The 18,281-nt window shown below is 42.2% G+C and overlaps 1 long non-coding RNA gene across 1 annotated transcript in view; it reads right to left on the reverse strand.

Moving 5' to 3' along the window:
* Positions 1 to 18,281, reverse strand: part of LOC110255981 (uncharacterized) — a 58,863-nt gene that overhangs the window by 16,667 nt on the left and 23,915 nt on the right. The window contains exon 2 of the long non-coding RNA XR_014820900.1: positions 14,062 to 14,227. This is a non-coding gene — a long non-coding RNA (uncharacterized LOC110255981). The remainder of the gene's footprint in view (positions 1 to 14,061; positions 14,228 to 18,281) is intronic.

An 18,281-nucleotide genomic window follows, 5' to 3' on the forward strand; every position in this document is an offset into this window, starting at 1 on the left:
AGTTACTGAAATGTTTAAGTTCTGGAGATACAGTGATGAACACGGCAGACGCTGACTTTGCCTTCATGGAGCACCCACGGGAACAGGGACAGATTCAAATATATAAACAAGTAAATGCATAGATAAGCGAGATCATCTTAGCTAGGACTCAGTGCTTTTGAGGCAATAAATGAAGTTGTATAAAAAAGCAACTGGTAGGTGGGGGGAGAGGGTGGCGTGCATCAAGGTCAACCAGAGAAGCAGATACATTTTACCAGATTCATTGCAAGGAACCAGCTTACGCGATGGTGGGGCCTGGCTAGGCAAGTCCAAAATCCATAGAGCGTTCTGTTGGGAGGAGCAGGGTAGGAACAGAAAGAGCTTTCCACAGGTGAGATTTCTTTTTCTTTATGGAGGCCTCAGCCGTGCCTTTGAGGCCTGTCAGCCGGTTGAATCAGATCCACCCACATTATCTAGGAAAAACTCCCTGTCCTTATATATCAACTGATTATGGGCTTTAATCACATCCACCGGATACTTTCCCAGCAAGGCCCAGATCAGTATCTGATTAAAGAACTAGAGATTGTAGCCTCGTTACAGGAACACATCAAAAAGACCTTGGGAGATGCCACCGTGGCTCCGCGGTGACAAACCTGAGCAGTAACCATGGGGATGTGGGTTCCATCCCTGGCCTCGCTCAGTGGGTTAAAGATCCTGCACGGCTGTAGCTATGGTGTAGCCGGCAGCGCAGCTCTGACTCAACACCCCCAGCCTGGGAACCTCCATATGCTGCCTATGTGACCCTAAAAAGCAAAAAAAAAAAAAAAAAGACCACCACAGCGTCCAGGATGAGATTCCGCAAAAGCGGCCTTTGAACGAAAACTTGCAGAAAGAGAGAGGCCCACAGGAGAAACAACGACGTAGGCTCTAATACTGGAAAGACCACAGCGCACTTAAAGTACCACAGGGAGGCTCATGGACCTGGACGATCATTAGTGAGGAGGAAGAAAGAGTAAAATTATACAGAGGATACCCAAGTACATGGCCTTTTAGGTCACGGAAACATGTGTGGATGTTATTCTAACTACAATAGGAAGTCAGTAAAAGTTTTAACCCGCAGAGGAGCGCAAATGTACATAACTTAAAAAGATAATCGGTTGCTATGCAGCGAGTTCAATTAGAAGGGATCCAGGTGAGAGTGGATGATGGTACCACTGGATGGTAGGGTTGGAGATGGAAGAACATGGATAGGTTAGGGAAATTTTTTTTTTTTTTTTTTGTCTTTTTGCTATTTCTTGGGCCGCTCCCACGGCATATGGAGGTTCCCAAGCTAGGGGTCCAATCGGAGCTGCAGCCACCGGCCTACGCCAGAGTCACAGCAACTCAGGATCCGAGCCGTGTCTGCAACCTACACCACAGCTCACGGCAACGCCGGATCGTTAACCCACTGAGCAAGGGCAGGGACCGAACCCGCAACCTCATGGTTCCTAGTCGGATTCGTTAACCACTGCGCCACGATGGGAACTCCAAGGGAAATATTTTTGAGGTGTACCAAAACAGACATTAAGACTTAAGTATCAGGAGTCATACTCCCCTTTTCACTTCCAACAAAATCTTACTTTTTTTTTTCCAGGTAGGATTATGCCCTATTGCAACCTCATTATCCCCAGCTATGCTAGAATTGACCAGGGACCTGTAAGAGATTCTAGAAGAGCTCTTTGAAAGGACAGACTTGACTGCCTTGACTTTGTCATTCCGCCTTCTTCCTGCCTAAAACAGGAATGCAGTTTTAGGTACATGTGCTATTTTGTAGTTAAACCAAGAAGACAAAAGCCACACACTCGGGGATGTGTTTTGAGTGTATATCTGTACTGAGACCACAGTGCTTGTAGGCATATACACTGGCATTGAGAAATGGAATCTTTTATAAGTGAACTAATTTGTTGAGTCTGGACTGGAGTTATCAGAAGTAAAAGTTTTAAGACGTCTCTTCTCCTCTCCTCTTGGCAAACAGAGCACCCACTGGTCTTTTTTTAGCAAGACCCAATTAAGCCTTGATGTAGAGACGGCAGGTTGAAGTATTATGATTCCATCCATCATGTTCATAATTCATGCATTTGCCTCTCTAAGGAATCAGATCAGAATCAACAAACTCCTGGCACTTTCTCAAATTTTAGTCTCTGTCAACTAGCTCTTAATGATTTCCAGAAGAAGCAGTGGAAAAAAGATGCAATGGTTCTTTTGGGGTCAGCTTCCACAGCAGCAGACAGACTCTGGCATTGGACTCTTTCTTTAGAAGAGAGGGGAGTGGCAGGGGCGGGGTAACGCATAACCCCGTTTATTCCGAAAGGATGCAAAAGACTCAACAGAGGTGTTTACCATCTAACGCTTTTGGATTTTCCTCTTTCTTTTTTTAGCTTTGCTGGTTACCTTTGTTAGGAAGACACCTCTAGCTGGTTTCACTGAAGTAAATGTCAAAGTGGCCTTTGGAATAATACGACTCAAGAGTTTATTTGTAGCATCTCTTGTTAGGGAAGAAGGAAGAGTGGCCCCATAGAATCATTTGCTGCACCAGATGTTTTGTTCTCACAGCTCTGGTGGCCCGAGGGTCATCAAATTTACAAATGAGAGATTAGCCTACAGGAACAACTAAGCCCTGGTTTTTTTTTTAAAGGTGCAGATTCCAGGGCTAAACCTCAAACCAATAAACTTTAGGCGTGGGACCTAGAAACCTATATGTGATTCTGATAACCTCTGACCCCTTTCCACTCCTAAGAGTCCAGGATAATGTGTTTCTCCTGGAAGCAAACAAGACCAAGGTCGAGAGAAAAAGCCAAAGGCAAAGTCTGTTGAAAATGGCTAAAGTCAGAGCTCCGTGTAAAACCAAATAGTGTGGGGGAACTTGCAAGAGCAAAAGCTGCCGGATTTGCCACCGGTTATTGGGGAAAGCAAGTCTATTCACGTGGTAACATTTCAGAGAGTAAGGTAAAGGAACATTCCAATGGAGGAAAAACAAAAAAACAGCCATAAAGGCTGGAGTTATGAGTAGCAAAAGAAGAAGCAGAGTTAGAAGGGGACTCTTTCTTGCAAGAAAATTCATTTAATATTGGGGAAACTGCTCATCTGCATAAGAAATGCTGACTTGGACATTCCCGTGGTGGCCTAGCAGTAATGAACCCGACTAGTATCCATGAGGATTCGGGTTCCATCTCTGGCCTCGCTCAATGGGTTAATGACTAGCACTACTGTGAGCTGTAGTGTAGGTTGAAGATGCTGCTTGGATCCTGCAATGCTGTGGGCTGTGGCACAGGCTGGCAGCTGCAGATCCAATTTGACCCCTAGTCTGAGAACTTCCATATGTCTCGGGAGCAGCCTTAAAAAGACAAAAAGAAAAAAGAAATACTGACTTGGTGACAGCTGTATATTAGAAGTAATTCTTTTTAGCCCAGACACAAAAGCATGAATATGTGGGCATGCTCACATACCTGGAATCAGAAATTCAATTTTGAAAAAAAATCTATCCTCAGATAATACCAGAGCCAGTACTACAAAGATGCATGCAGAAAACCCAAAAAGTTCACTTCAGAATTGTTCGTAATGGCAGAAAAAAAAAAAAAAAAAAAAAAGGTATGCAACTACCAAGATATAGGAGCAACCTAAATATCCATCAACAGGTACATGGATAAAGACGATGTGGTGTACATATGTATGTATACAATGGAATACTACTCAGCCACTAAAAAGAATGAAATGTTGCCATTTGCAGCAACATGGATGGACTTGGAAGGTATTATGCTAAGTGAAATAAGTCAGACAGAAAAAGACAAGTACTGTATGATATCACTTATGTGTGGATTCTAAACAATACAAAAAAAAAAAAACAGTGAACATAGCAAAAAAAGAAGCAGACTCATAAACAGAATAAACTAGTGGTTGCATTGGGGGCACAATATAGGAACGGGAGGTACAAACCATTGGGTGTGAGTTAGGCTATGTTGCACAACATGGGGAATATAATGAATATTTTGTAATAACTGTCAATGGAGTATAAGCTTTAAATATTGTACAAAAATTGAAAATCAAAAAATTCATCAAAAAATAATTTACAAAATTTAGAAATATCGGAAGGTAGAATTCTTGGTCTAAAGGCAAGAAGATTTTTAAGTTCTTTATTTTTAAGCAGACTATTTCCAAATACTCTGTCCATTTTCTACACGGGCCTTAGCACAAAAATAATTAAACAACCCTATAATTATTCACGCTAGGATATTACCTTTCTGCTGCTGCTCTGTAAGCGACCCAATGGCAGCGCCCATGCCCCACCTGTGCCAGAAGGTCATCATGGAAGGAATGAATCTTCCCAAGCCTTGGTCAAACACCACATTCTAATGAAATAAATAACTTCAGCTATTTACCAAAGCGTGACACTCCTGAAAGGAGCCTGCTTTGTCTACTGAAGATGACATGAAACTAGGAATTAGATGACTTAGGTCAAAGAGCACCCATAACTCGCATCCTCTTCAGCAAGCCATTTCACGTCTCCGATCTCCAACTAGCACATTTGCACCATGAGGATAATAACGTCTGTCCTTCAGAAGGACTCCTGGGAGGATAACCTGGAAGGTCCAGCTCAACGCAGACCTGCAGTGTCCTCAAGACTGCGTGCTTTGTACAGTAAAGTGAAAATTGAAAGGTACTCGTGGCAGCTAATTGCTTCCTACAGGGTAGGGTTTCCTCAAGTTCTTAAACACACGGATTTGCCCCATGCCCGCACAGGTGTATCAGCAGAGCCAGGAGTAACCTGAATGGGCAACTCATCCAGAGCTCTCCGGAAACAGGGTTGTGCTCCAGGTAAAGAACCAAATGCAAATCATGGACTTGGAGAATAGACTTGTGGCTGCCTGGGGGTCGGGGAGGGGGGAGTGGGAGGGATCCGGAGCTTGGCATTAAGGGATGCAAACTATTGCTCTTGGAATGGATTTACAATGAGATCCTGCTATGTAGCATTGAGAACTATGTCTCGATACGTACATCGCAACACAACAATGGGAGGAAAAAGTATGTCTATGTGTATGTGTGACTTGGTCCCGTGCTGTACAGTGGGAAAAAAAATAAAAATAAAAAAAAAGAACCAAAGGCTGGTGTTCTGTTTCAGTCTCAACCACGACGATGGGGTTTTAACATACATCTCATCTTCGTGTCACTGCCTGAGGCTGTATGGTGGATACTTTTAAGAGGGTGGGTCTAGAATCCTGCGATTCATCACTTTGTTCCTAAGGCAAAGTCGGGAACCCCTGGAATCCATTTCTGTGCACCGTGACCTCACCCCCTGGTCTAGAACTGGGGTGGCTTGCCCAGGCTGGTTTAACCAGAATCTCTCTTCTGGAAACTTGCAAAAGGCCAGCCTTTCTGTTGACTGAAGCCCTTCCCTCTAACTCTGAAAGGATGGAGCAACTTTTCTCTTTACAGTGATTGAAAGAGGGATTGTTGCAATTCCACTAACCTCAGAGGGAAGACTGAAATCACAGCCTCTTAGATATTTCTGGCTTTGGCTTTGATCTCTCTGTCTGTCTCTCACCCTCCCTCTCTCTCTCTCTCTGAGCAACCTCTTTGGAATCACACACACAAGCAAAGGGGAGGGGTAGATAAATTCACAAAACATTCATACTTGTCATGAACAGTTTCCCCCCACTGCTGTGCAAGTTAAAAAAAAAAAATAGCAGGCTTTTTCATCCACACTCCCCTCTCTTCCACCAGCTGTTGAAATTTTATAAGCCAATCAAACAAGCTTGTGGCTGGACCAAACAGCATGCAGAAGACACAGACAAATCGCATCCCAGGGCACAGTTCACACGGATGCGGTAGAGAATGCAGTGTGGCTTTCTCTGTGCATGGAGGCAGGCTTTTTGTAGCAGCTAATGCAGGCAGCAGAAGCTGTGTGATCTGGGGCACTTCCGTCAATATGAGAAACAATTTTGAAGACCTGTGACGCCAATATGGAAAAGGCCTCAAACCGCATTGAAAATAATGTCAAATACTGACTTTCACAGACAAGTTTATACAGGTATCCTCCCAAACTCCCCCTCTCCCCCTAAGTAGCTGAGAAGCCAGTCTGGAGGGTGGGGTGGAAGAATGAAAAAATCAGCAAGGGAAAAATAGAAGAGAAAGGAGAAATTAGTGTTCCTAGGTTTCTGGTGGCGTTCTTGCTCCTGGTTCCTTTTTTTTTTTTTTTTTTCCTAAGTGACATGAAATACGGAAGCACCCTTAGGATAAATTCCCTGGTGTTTTGCTGAGGTTGTCTCGGGTGAGGTTCCAATTTTTGTAACAAAAGAAGCCTAACTATCACTGAGAGATGTTATTACACACACACACACACACACACACACACACACACACACACACCGCTTCTTGATGAGGAAAATAAGGGTTTATCTAACTCCAAAGCATGCATTCTTTCTTTCTGGAACTCTGTGTCTGAACCAACAGCAGCCTGAATCATCAGGGCATATTGGCTTGCTGCTTCCTTCTTCGTTCTGGGCAACAAGCTACTTATTGAGAGAATCTCAACCTTCCTTCCCTCCTATGCCTCCTAATCTCTTGGTCAGGACTAGCATTCCATCCCCAGCCACAGCCCTGAAATCTCTAGGGCACAGTGGGTCAGGGAGACGGGAATCTGGGAAGGAAAGCTTTGTGTACATCTCTCAGATTCGAGGCTGGAAAGGACGCCTACTGTTTACTCCTGCATTATTTAAAGACTAGAAGGCAAGAGGCAAACTTAAGTCCTTCCAAAGGTCAACTCACTGACCTTCTCTCCCAATTTGCCCTATGCACAGGCTTGTCTGAAATCAAGGAAGTGAGCCCTGCCATTGAACAGAATCGATGCACTGGAATTTTCTTTACTTTTGCAAAAATTAGAGGAACAAAAATATGTGCCACCCAAAATCCTATCATCACAGCACTATCAGGGTTAAGAATTCGGTGCATTTATCTTCCGTCCTTTTTCTTATGCTTCTGTTTCAAATAAAGCTGTTATGAAGAGCTCTATCTAATTTTGCAACATGCTTTAAAAAAAAAAATTAGTATTTTCCGGAGTTCTCTTGTAGAACAGGGGCTTAAAGATCCGGCATTGTCTCTGAAGCAGCTTTCACATGCCTCAGGCGCAGCCAAAAAATAAAAATTAAAAAAAAAAATTTGAAAAGGCATTCCCGTGGTGGTTTTGTGGTTAATGAACCTGACTAGCATCCATGAGGACACGGGTTCCATCCCCGGCCTCCATCACTGGGTTAAGGATCCAGTAGCAGATGTGGCTCGGAACTGGTGTTGCTATGGCTCTGGTGTAGGACGGCAGGTGCAGCTTGCCTGGGGAATTTGCCCCCTTGCCTGGGAACCTCCATACGCCGTAGGTGCAGCCCTAAAAAGACAAAAAATAAAATGAAATAAAATAAAATAAACATCTTCCCTGTTGCTGCATATTTTTTACAGCCATGAATTTAAGAACAGACAAATGTGAATGATATGGCATAATTATGATGGGCATTTATAGGTTCTCTGCAAGCCTACCTCGTGGTTAGCCTTCTCTTCTCCAAGGTCAATATGCTTATTTGTAGAAGCTGAAGTGTTCCCTCTCCCCACTTCCAGGAAACCATTACAGGGAACAGGACACGGGTTCCATCCTTGGAACCTATGGTTCAGACACACGACGCTTACAGCCTTGGCGGGGGCAGGAAGAGAGGGAATGGAAAGAATTCCTGAGGATCTATCAGGTGGCTGTTCTGACAGAGCTACAATCTCAGTGCGAGGCATACAGAGGTTACAGCAAGCAGAGGTGACGCAGGCTTTCCAGCCTGGACTAGGGTTTACATATGGTTCAACCACGGGGAACCTTATAAGCACCTCTCCCCACATCACTCTCAATTCTAATCAGCCTTAACTGTAACAGTGATAATTTGGAAATAACCTTATTTCCTATTAAAATGTACCCTAAATCAGATTACCCTCCACAAAAAATAAAATAAAATAAAATAAAATGTACGCTAGAATTCCATGAGAAAGTAAGTTCCATGCAAGCAGTGATTTAAAAAAAAAAAAAAAAAAAAAAAAAAAAAGGATTCCTATCACTGTATTTCTATAGCCTGTTCTTGGTTTGTTTAGAAATGTATTTCTTAATAATTTTGTTGTTGATTTTCTTCTTTTAAAATCAATTTTATTTAGGTATGATTACAGGCAATAAAACCCACATGTTAATATACAGGAACTCAACAATGGAAAAGATTCTGAAAAAGAATATATTTGTATATGTATATAAACTGAATCCTGAATCACTTTGCTGTACACCTGAAACACTGTAAATCAATTATACTTTAATTTTGGTGTGTGTCTTTTTTAGGGCCACACCCGTGGCATATGGAAGTTCCCAGGCTAGGGGTCGACTCAGAGCTGCAGCTGCCAGCCTAGGTCACAGCTACAGCAACACCAGATCCAAGCCACAGCTGCAACCTACACCACAGCTCACAGCAGTGCCAGATCCCCGACCCACCGAGCGAGGCCGGGGATCGAACCTGAGTCCTCATGGATACTAGTTGGGTTCATTACCCCTGAGCCACAACAGGAGCTCCCTATACCTTAATTTTTTTAAGGTAAATAAGGACTAAGGTTGTAATATGCAACTAGATGACCATAGCTGCCAATGCTGTATGCTGTAGAGGAAAGCTGTTGAGAGTACATATTAAGAGTGTTCATCACAAGGAGAAAATGTGTTTTTTTTCTTCTTTCTTTCCCTTTTGTACCTCTATAAGATGATAGATGTTAGCTAAACTTGTTGTGGTCATCATTTCACAATATTTATAAATCAAACCATCATGCCATATGCTTTAAACTTACCCAGTGATATGTGTCAATTATTTCTCAATAATTGGGGAAAAGTATATACAGTTAGTGAGTTTTGAAAAACATGCACACCTGTGTAACCACCGCCAGGATTAAGATGTAAAACACTATTTTCACCCCAAAAAGTCCTCCGTCTCTACCTTCAGCCCTAGACAAGCACTAGGCTGGCACTATAGACTCCTTTTGCTTGCTGTGGAAGTTCATAGAGATAGAACCATGTACCGTTTTCTCTACCTTCTTTCATTCATCCTAATGTTTTTGCAGCCACGTTATTTCATATATAAGTAGTGCTTGATTCTTTTTATTGCTGAGGCAGTTTTCCCCTGAACGGCCATCTCACAATTTCTCCATCACCTTGTGAAGATCTGGCTTGTTTCCAGGTTTTTTCTGATTATAAATAAAATTGCAATAAACATCTGAAATACAATTCTTTTTGCTTGGAGTATGGTTTCATTTCTTTTGTGTACCTACCTATGAATGACATGTCTGGATCACAGGGTAAATGTATAAACTCTATAAGAAATTGTCCAACTCTTTCCTAAAGTATTTCTATGATTCCTCATTTTCAACAGTACTACGTTAGGTCCTAGTTTCTCCACATCCTCACCAACACTTGCTGTTGTTGGCCTTTTTAATTTTAGCCATCCTAGTGGTTTTAATTAGCATTTATCTTATGATGAATGATGCTCCACATCATGCCACTGCTTTTTTTTTTTTGGCCATTAAAACATCTTCCTTTGTGAAGTATCCATTCATATCTTTTGCCTAATTTGTATTGGGTTATTGCTATTTTACTATTGATCTTTAAGAGTTCTTTATTCTTTTTTTTTTTTTTTTTTTTTTTTGGCTTTTTGCCATTTCTTGGGCTGCACCCGCAGCATATGGAGGTTCCCAGGCCAGGGGTCGAATCGGAGCTGTAGCCACTCACTGGCCTATGCCAGAGCCACAGCAACGCAGGATCCGAGCCGAGTCTGCAACCTACACCACAGCTCACGGCAAGGCTGGGTTCTTAAGCCACTGAGCAAGACCAGGGATCAAACCTGCAACTCATGGTTCCTAGTCGGAGTCACTAACCACTGAGCCACGACGGGAACTCCAAGAGTTCTTTATCCTAGACACAAGTCATTTGTCATATTTTTTTGGCAAATATTTTCTCTGAGTCTATGGCTTGTCTTTTCATTTTCTTAACAGTGTTTTTTTCATTAAAAGTTTTTAATTTTGATGAAGTCCAGATAACTGATTTTTAGGATTAGAGTCTTTTTGTATCTTATCTAATAAATCTTTGCTTCCCCTGTGGCCACAAAGATTTTCTCCCACGAATTCTTACAAAATTTTTATAGTTTTAGCTTTTATCTTTAGGTCTAAGATGCATTTTGGTTTTTTGTTTGTTTTGTTGTTGTTGTTGTTGTTGTTGCTTTTTAGGGCCACACCCATGTCATATGGAAGTTTGCAGGCTACGGATCAATTGGAGCTACAGCTGCCAGCCTACGCCACAGCCACGTCTGCAACCTACACCACAGCTCGGGGCAATGCCAGATCCCTGACCCACTGAGTGAGGCCAGGGATCGAACACACATCCTCATGAGTGATAGTGAGATTCATTTCCCCTGTACCACAATGGGAACTCTGCCTAAGATGTATTTTGAATGAATTTTTGTGTGTGACGTGAAGTACAAGTTGAAGTACACTTTTTGTATATGGATGTCTAGTTATTCCAGCACCATTTGTTGTCAGTTTTTAAAACTGAATTTTGTTTAGAAATCACTGATTTGCATTATTGAAATTTGAAGATACTTGCTCTGTGTTCCCACATATACACAATTGTTATCGTCTGCTTGAAATAAATGTGTATTTTTTAAGTTACCAGCTATAATATTCTCGACATGTCCTTAGATCAAAGCTGATGATTGTATTTTTCAAATTTTGTATATTGTTATTGGGTTTTTATCCACACATTTTATCAGTTACTGAGCCAAGTGTGATAAAAGACAAGTGTGGGAGTTCCCGTCGTGGCGCAGTGGTTAACTAATCTGACTAGGAACCACAAGGTTGCAGGTTCGATCCCTGCCCTTGCTCAGTGGGTTAAGGATCTGGCGTTGCCGTGAGCTGTGGTGTAGGTTGCAGACGCGGCTCAGATCCCGAGTTGCTGTGGCTCTGGCATAGGCCGGCGGCTGCAGCCCGATTTGACCCCTAGCCTGGGAACCTCCATATGCCACAGGAGCAACCCTAGAAAAGGCAAAAAAAAAAAAAAAAAAAAAAAAGACAAGTGTGATAAAAATCTTTCAATACAATTGTAGTTCTGTCAATTTTTGCCTTACACATTTTGATGCCATATTACTGGATGTAAACAAATTTATACATCTTATATTGTTTTTGTGAACCAAATTTTCTATCATTATGAAATGTCCACTGCATATCTACTAATATTCTTGCCATAAAATCAGCATCTTTTAATCTTTATATAGCTAAGCTAAATTTCTTTTAGGTTAGAGTTTTCTTGGTACATTTTTTTTCATTCTTACTTTAATCTTTTTATATTCTTTTGTTTTGGATACAAAGAGATAATTAAGGTTAAATTAGGTCCCTTGTCACCAGCATATAGATGAGTTTCTTTGATTTTAAATTAACAATCTACGTCCTTTCATTGAAGCATGTAGTTCCATTTATATTGAATGTAAATACTGTTATATTTGAGGAGTTGCGTTGGGCTGCTAGGGCTGCCAAAACAAAATACCACCATTATATCGGGTTATGTGCAACGTTAATAACCTCATTTAGCCTTAATTACCTCTGTAAAGGCCCTGTCTCCAAATACAGTCACATTCTTAGGTATTGGGGGTTAGAAGTTCAACATAAATTTTTCTGAGAAACAATCTAGTCTGTCGCATAGTAGATACACCATCAACTAGATATAATTACCATCTACCATGTACTTTCTCTCTGTCTCACCTAGTCTTTGTTCCTTTTTTGTCTTTCCTTAAGTTCCTGGTTAAACTTTTTCAAATTATTCTATCTTTCCTCTATTAGCATGGAAGTTGTACATGCGTTTCCCATTCTTTTAATGTTACTCAGAAATTAAAACATGCACCCTTGACTTATCAAAGCATGACGTTAATTGATGGCTTTACCCCCTTCCGGGCAATACAAAGACCTTAGAACATTTGAACCCCATTTACCCCTTTCCTATATATGTTCTTAATGTTCTTTATTTTAATTCTAACTATACTTTAACCTCCATAATATATTATTATTATTATTACTAATTGCCTATATAGTCAATATTAGTAAAAATATATTCACGTCCTCACCCAGAAACAAAATTCCCTGGTTGATCATCCTCTTATGCTACTCTTGTGTGACTTACAGAACAGATGCATTCATCTTCCAGTGAGACGGATGGAGACAGGACTAAAATTCCAAACTCTTCTTTGAAAAGAGGTAAAGCATTATGCTACTCCACAAGGATATAACTTGTGCCCTACCAAATGATACTGGCAATTTCTGCGATGTTTGTGTTGTTGAAGAGTGGGCCAGGAAGATAAAAAAGCAAAGGTGGAGGAAAGGATGAGGGGACCATTACAGAAGAGAAGGAGAGCCATAGATGGGAAGGGGGCTCCATCAAGACATCCCAAGAGGATTAGCTGGGTGACATAAGAGCAACCAATCAGAGTTGGAACTCAGATATTGGCAGGTGGTTATCATTCTCAAGCTAAGGTCCCTGAATAAAAGGGATCCATAACATTGGAGCAGAGGCCCAGAAATCACATTTGTGACAGCAGATGGAGACTCTTCCATATTTATGAACTCTCCGGTGATAAGACTCAGAGCACAGTGAATTTTATCAGTCCCTGCTCATGGGCTTGTGAAAACCTGCCTCCAGCTTCGTAATTTGTGAATATCCAGCCTCAATTACTTAAAGGAACTGTGTGTTTAGGGTGAAAATACCCTCCCCTTTGCCGCCTCCAAACCACGTGTCTTGCTCTTTGGAAATGACGTCGACAGGTACAGCCTAACCTAGTCTTCCCACCACAACCGCTTGGGACTATGTTACAAGTGGCCACGCTTCAAATCTTGCATAAAAACCAGGGTCTTAGCTTGGCTAACTCCGCATGCTTCAAATAAAGTCTGGTAGAGCCATACTTTCCAGGGCAAAAGAAATGACGGTAAGTGTACATCAGAGGCTTTGCCTGCTTTCAGACCTTACACATGGTTAAATAAAGGTCTTTGTGCCTCTTCGATTTTTGTCCAGCTTCATAAACAAGGCCCACACAAAGGACCTCCTTGATGATAACCAAAAGGGGGAAATTAACAGAAATTTTTACAAAACCCAATTTGCATGAGATTATTACAAGGTAACTTTTATTCGGTGCTTGCCAAAGGCCAGGTATTCATTGTACGGAGGTCTTAGCATGCATTAGAGTACCTCATTCAAACATTTAAACAGTCCTACTTCAGACCATCATCCCTTAGCATCATGGGGGATGGGTTCCAGGAATCCCACAGGGATGCTCCGTCTCTCTCATAAAACACCCCTACAGTGAGTACAGTCGGCACCCTGGATCCACAGGGTTTCGCATTCTCAGATTCATCCAACAGCAGATGGAAATTTCACAATTGAAAATCCTCGGATGGGTTGAATCTGCGGACATGAACCCGCGGATACAGAGCACTGACTGTACGTACGCCTATTATCCCCATTTTATTTTATTTTATAAGTTTTATTTATTTATTTATTTGTCTTTTTTTTTTTTTGCTATTTCTTGGGCCGCTCCCGAGGCATATGGAGGTTCCCAGACTAGGGGTCAAATCGGAGCTGTATCCTTTGGCCTACACCAGAGCCACAGCAACACGGGATCCGAGCCGCGTCTGCAACCTACACCACAGCTCAGGGCAGCACCGGATCGTTAACCCACTGAGCAAGGGCAGGGACCGAACTCGCAACCTCATGGTTCCTAGTTGGATTCGTTAACCACTGCGCCACGACGGGAACTTCTATCCCCATTTTAAAAACGGGTGCAATGGAGTTCCATGCCGAGAGTCTACAGTGTGGGAAGTCCCAGAGCCAGGAGTTGAACACAGGCTTTCTCCTGCCAAAGCTGATGTCCCTAACTGCCACCCAGCTATAGTACATAGTAAAATGAACTTGCCACCAGTATTATCTCAATGAATTGAATTGAATTCATGAGTTTATCTTACCTTGCTACAAATGCACATGGTTGGGCCATCAGTCGAAGCCCCTTTTTCAAAAGCATAGGCCAGCGACGTTCTCAGGTGGGTTCTATTATTCTCCATTCTTCTCCAGCTCTGTTTCTCCACCTCTCCAGACCCCACACTTCTTTGGTAGACATGCAGAGAAGGGGATCTGGATCAAGAAAGACAAACATGAAAAGGAGCTTTTAGGAGAACTATAGTATCATGAAAATGCCTACGTGGTGGGAAAAGTCAAAACACATTTAGATCTATGCAAATTACAGGGCAATTCATCTGGGGCATTAGATTTTGTAGCTGGGAATATATTTCAAATGCTATTAACTTTTGTTCTCTCCTTTTTGGCCCTTCTTCCATTTTTAACAGCAAAGCTACGCTATGCTTCTTGGTTCAGGGGAAGATGTAAAGGAGGAAACGAAGGGAAAAAATAATATTTTCCTGGCTCTCATGTTCTAATTGTCTAGGATACTAGAGACCGGGAAAGGGTTCTCAGCTGAAACAAAGTATTTCTCGGAAAACATCTTGAGTAAGAGTAAAGCCAGGTAGGAACCATTCAAACAGGAACAAGGATGTCTCTAAAGTGACACAGTTGGACCAACGAAAGAGGACCGAGTTGGGTGGCAGATGTCTCATCTAACACTCTTATAACTAGCTTACATTAAAGAGTAGATAAATCCATGGGGCATCTAGTCCTCCTGAATTTCAATACAATTCTCGAGTGGTGGGAGAGGAAACCAGATTAACTGAAATGAAATGTTTTCCACCCTAGTGAAATAAGGGTTTGAAAGAGAAGTTAGAGTGAATCTCAAAAATACGTTGTAAGTTGTTTTTCCTGTATATTCGGGTTTCTGGGCTACGAGGCACACCTATGACAATTCACACAATTGAATGCAAAGCAGGCGAGCATTCCTGGCAGACTCCTGTCTCAAAGGGTATCTCAGGAAACGATGGAAAGGAAGAAGTTATAGGCTGCAAGTTTGGGAAATTTCTGGACAGCAAAAGGGACAGGCCATGCTTTACTGCCAAGTCAGCACGTATGAAAGGACAACTTGTCTCTTTATACGCATCCCAGAACAGGGATTTCAAACAATTTCGAAACACTTCTTCTGAGGGAAAGGGCCAAAATGTTACATAAAGTTAAAAGCCAATTAGCAGCCCAAAGCCCAAGACTAATGCTGAAGCTCTCCAAATGTATTAGGAACCCAGTTTCCCTGAAAAGCGAAGCCTACACCTTTGTGCTCTGTGGATTTGATGCCATTGCTTGCTTTTTTCATCAAGAGGAGCTAGAGAAACTTTGCTTTCAGCAACAAAAGAAGGAAGGGAGAAATCCATAGAAACACACGTGCTGAACCTGGCTCCCCTCCCATTGCCAAATATCCTGAGCTTGTATCAATTTCATGCACACTTTCAACTCTGATGCCTTGGAGACAGTGTGAGTAAGGAAAGAACAAGAGATGAGCCTCCTGCAATAACAAAAGGTTCTGGGATCTTTATATTCAAAGTGTGGTCCAGGAAGAGCATCACCTGGGAGCTTGTTAGACATGGATCTTGGGGAGTTTCCGTTTTGGTGCTGGGGAAACGAACCCACCTAGTATCCATGACGATGTGGGCTCGATCCCTGGCCTCACTCAGTGGGTTAAGGATCTGGTGTTGCCGTGAGCTGTGGTGTAGCTCCTAGATGCGGCTCAGATCCCACATTACTGTGGCTGTGGCATAAGCTGGCAGCCGTGGCTCTGATTCGACCCCTAGCCTGGGAACTTCTATATGCCGTGGGTGAGGCCCTAAAAAGACAAAAAAAAAAAAAAAGAAAAAGAAGAAGACGAAAGAAAGAAAAAAGAGAAAAAATAGATCTTGGGCTCCCCACCCAGGTGGAGCCCAGAGAAATTTTAGGGCAGTGAAAATACTCTGTTTATTATAATGACGGGTATATGTCATTATATATTTGTCCAAACCCATAGAGTATCTACATCAAGAATGAATCCAAAGGTAAACTAAGCATTTTGGATGATGATGATGCTGTGCTGACATAGGTTCACCCATTGTGCAAATGCATTGCCCTGGTGGGACATGCGGATAACAGGGGAGGCTTTGCCTGGGTGACAACAGGGGATGTGTGCGAAATCTCTGTACCTTCCTCTCACTTTTGTTTTAAACCTACACCTCCCATGTATATATATATATATATATCATATGTATATTTTAAATGAGATTCTCACCTGCTCCAGCAGAAAGGATTCCTCATGGAGAGAGCTGTGTGAAACCCTGTAATAAGCCCAGAGAGGAATTCAAGCCCTGGAGTGAGTCTTGCCCTGCGTTCAATCTTGCCCTCTTTATTGGTAGTTCTCGAGAGCCTTAAGCAAAGTGCTCTCTGGGCCTCAGTTTCCTAATGTGTAAAATGGGGGCAATGATGATAAAAATGGAATTGCGTTTCCAGGGTGGTTGGAAGACTTAGATGAAACAGGAGTTCCCATCGTGGCTCAGTGGTTAACAAATCCAACTAGGAAGCGTTAGGTTGCAGGTTCGATCCCTGGCCTTGCTCAGTGGGTTAAGGATCCGGCATTGCCGTGAGCTGTGGTATAGGTCACAGACATGGCTCGGATCTGGCATTGCTGTGGCTGTGGCGGAGGCCGGTGGCTACAGCTCCAATTAGACCCCTAGCCTGGGAATCTCCATATGCAGTGGGAGTGGCCGTAGAAAAGGGAAAAAGCCAAAAAAAAAAAAGAAAAAAAAAAAAGAATTAGATGAAACAAAATACATAAAACATTTAGAGTAGCACCTGGCACAGTGATTGCTCAATAAACACTGGCTTTTATATTTTTAATAAGAAGTGTATTATGTTTTGGATACCTAGCAAACATATGAAAACATCTTGGAAATTCCCTCCGTCTTCTTCCTTTTCAGCTGCAGAAGACACAGTAAATGATTTGAACTACTTTCTGACGGGTCCACGCTAAATGGTAGGCAGTATAGCCAATTCTAGGAAAGAATGACATAAATCACTGTTTTGTCATATTTTATTCTAGAAACATCTTCACTCTTTTTTTAAGCCATTTCCATAGACAACCTTTATGTATATTTTTATATAAATCAATTACAATGAATTTAAGTTTTTTTAGAAGCCACCTCCTAAGCAATAAATAAGACCTAGGAAACCAGCAGTTTGATGTGCTAGTTGTCTTCCTCTTTCCTAATCCACATTAAAGTGAAACCATAGCTATGGAAATAAAAACACTCACACATGCATAAAAATGTTACTTAGAACCCCAGGAAGTCTCTTCATTCCTACATTAGCATTTTATTAGCTCTCAGCTGCGGTTCTAAGTGTTTTGACATTAAGTCTCTCCGCCCAAGTGATTTGAGCAAAATCTTTTGGCTTCCAGCTCCTCCAATGCCCCTGGGGACCAGAATCACCAATCGATTTGCCCAAGATGACACAGCCAGCCCAAGGCAGGAAGAGGAGAGCACAGCTTGGCTGCAGTACGGAAGGGTTATGCATCCTTGCTCTGTCCAACAGCACTGAGACAGCAGCTGGGTCTGCACCCCGATTTCAAACCTCCCTACCTGGCGCGTTTTGTCTTGTTCCTGTGATTGTTTAAAACCCCTTTTCTTTTCACATCAGTCTGATGGGTGGGTTCACACTGCGGGGCTAGAAGTAATTTTGTCTAAAAGTCATGGCTCTCATTTTGCAGTTTTCCCATGTCCAACCAATTTCTCTGACTCCCTCATCAAAGGTTTTGTGTTGTTTTTTTTCTTTTCCCACATGACCAGAGCAAAAGCTTGGTTTTCCTGCCATCCTGCTTGTCACAAAGCATATTTCAAAGGCTGAACCTCCTGGGCCAGATTCCATTTGCCTTAAACATGTAAAGCGACTACAAAAGGAATATGTGAGTGAGCTCCCTGGAGTGACAGCCTCCAGCCCAATTATTTCTTACCCATGTTCTTTTTTTTTTTTTTTTTCTCTCTCTCTCTCTCTCTCTGAGTTACCTAGCGATATTCTGGTGATTCTTGACAACATTAATTAACATGTGAGGAAGGAGAACAAATGAGCTGTGCGTCTCCCCTCTGCTTCATGGCGAGCATGATCACACGCTTGGACACTGTATTATCAACACTCAGTTCAATTCAGGAAATATTTTTGAGGGTTCCAGGCTAGCCGCAAGCGCTAAATGCTTCCAGCATGACAAGACGTAGATGTGACATCCTGCAGG

The sequence above is a fragment of the Sus scrofa genome, chromosome 12 (assembly GCF_054392235.1).
Source record: "Sus scrofa isolate SSC_HxYL_T2T_F1_AM1 chromosome 12, Sscrofa_HxYL_maternal_Yorkshire_Landrace_v2.0, whole genome shotgun sequence".
Lineage (NCBI taxonomy): Eukaryota > Metazoa > Chordata > Mammalia > Artiodactyla > Suidae > Sus > Sus scrofa.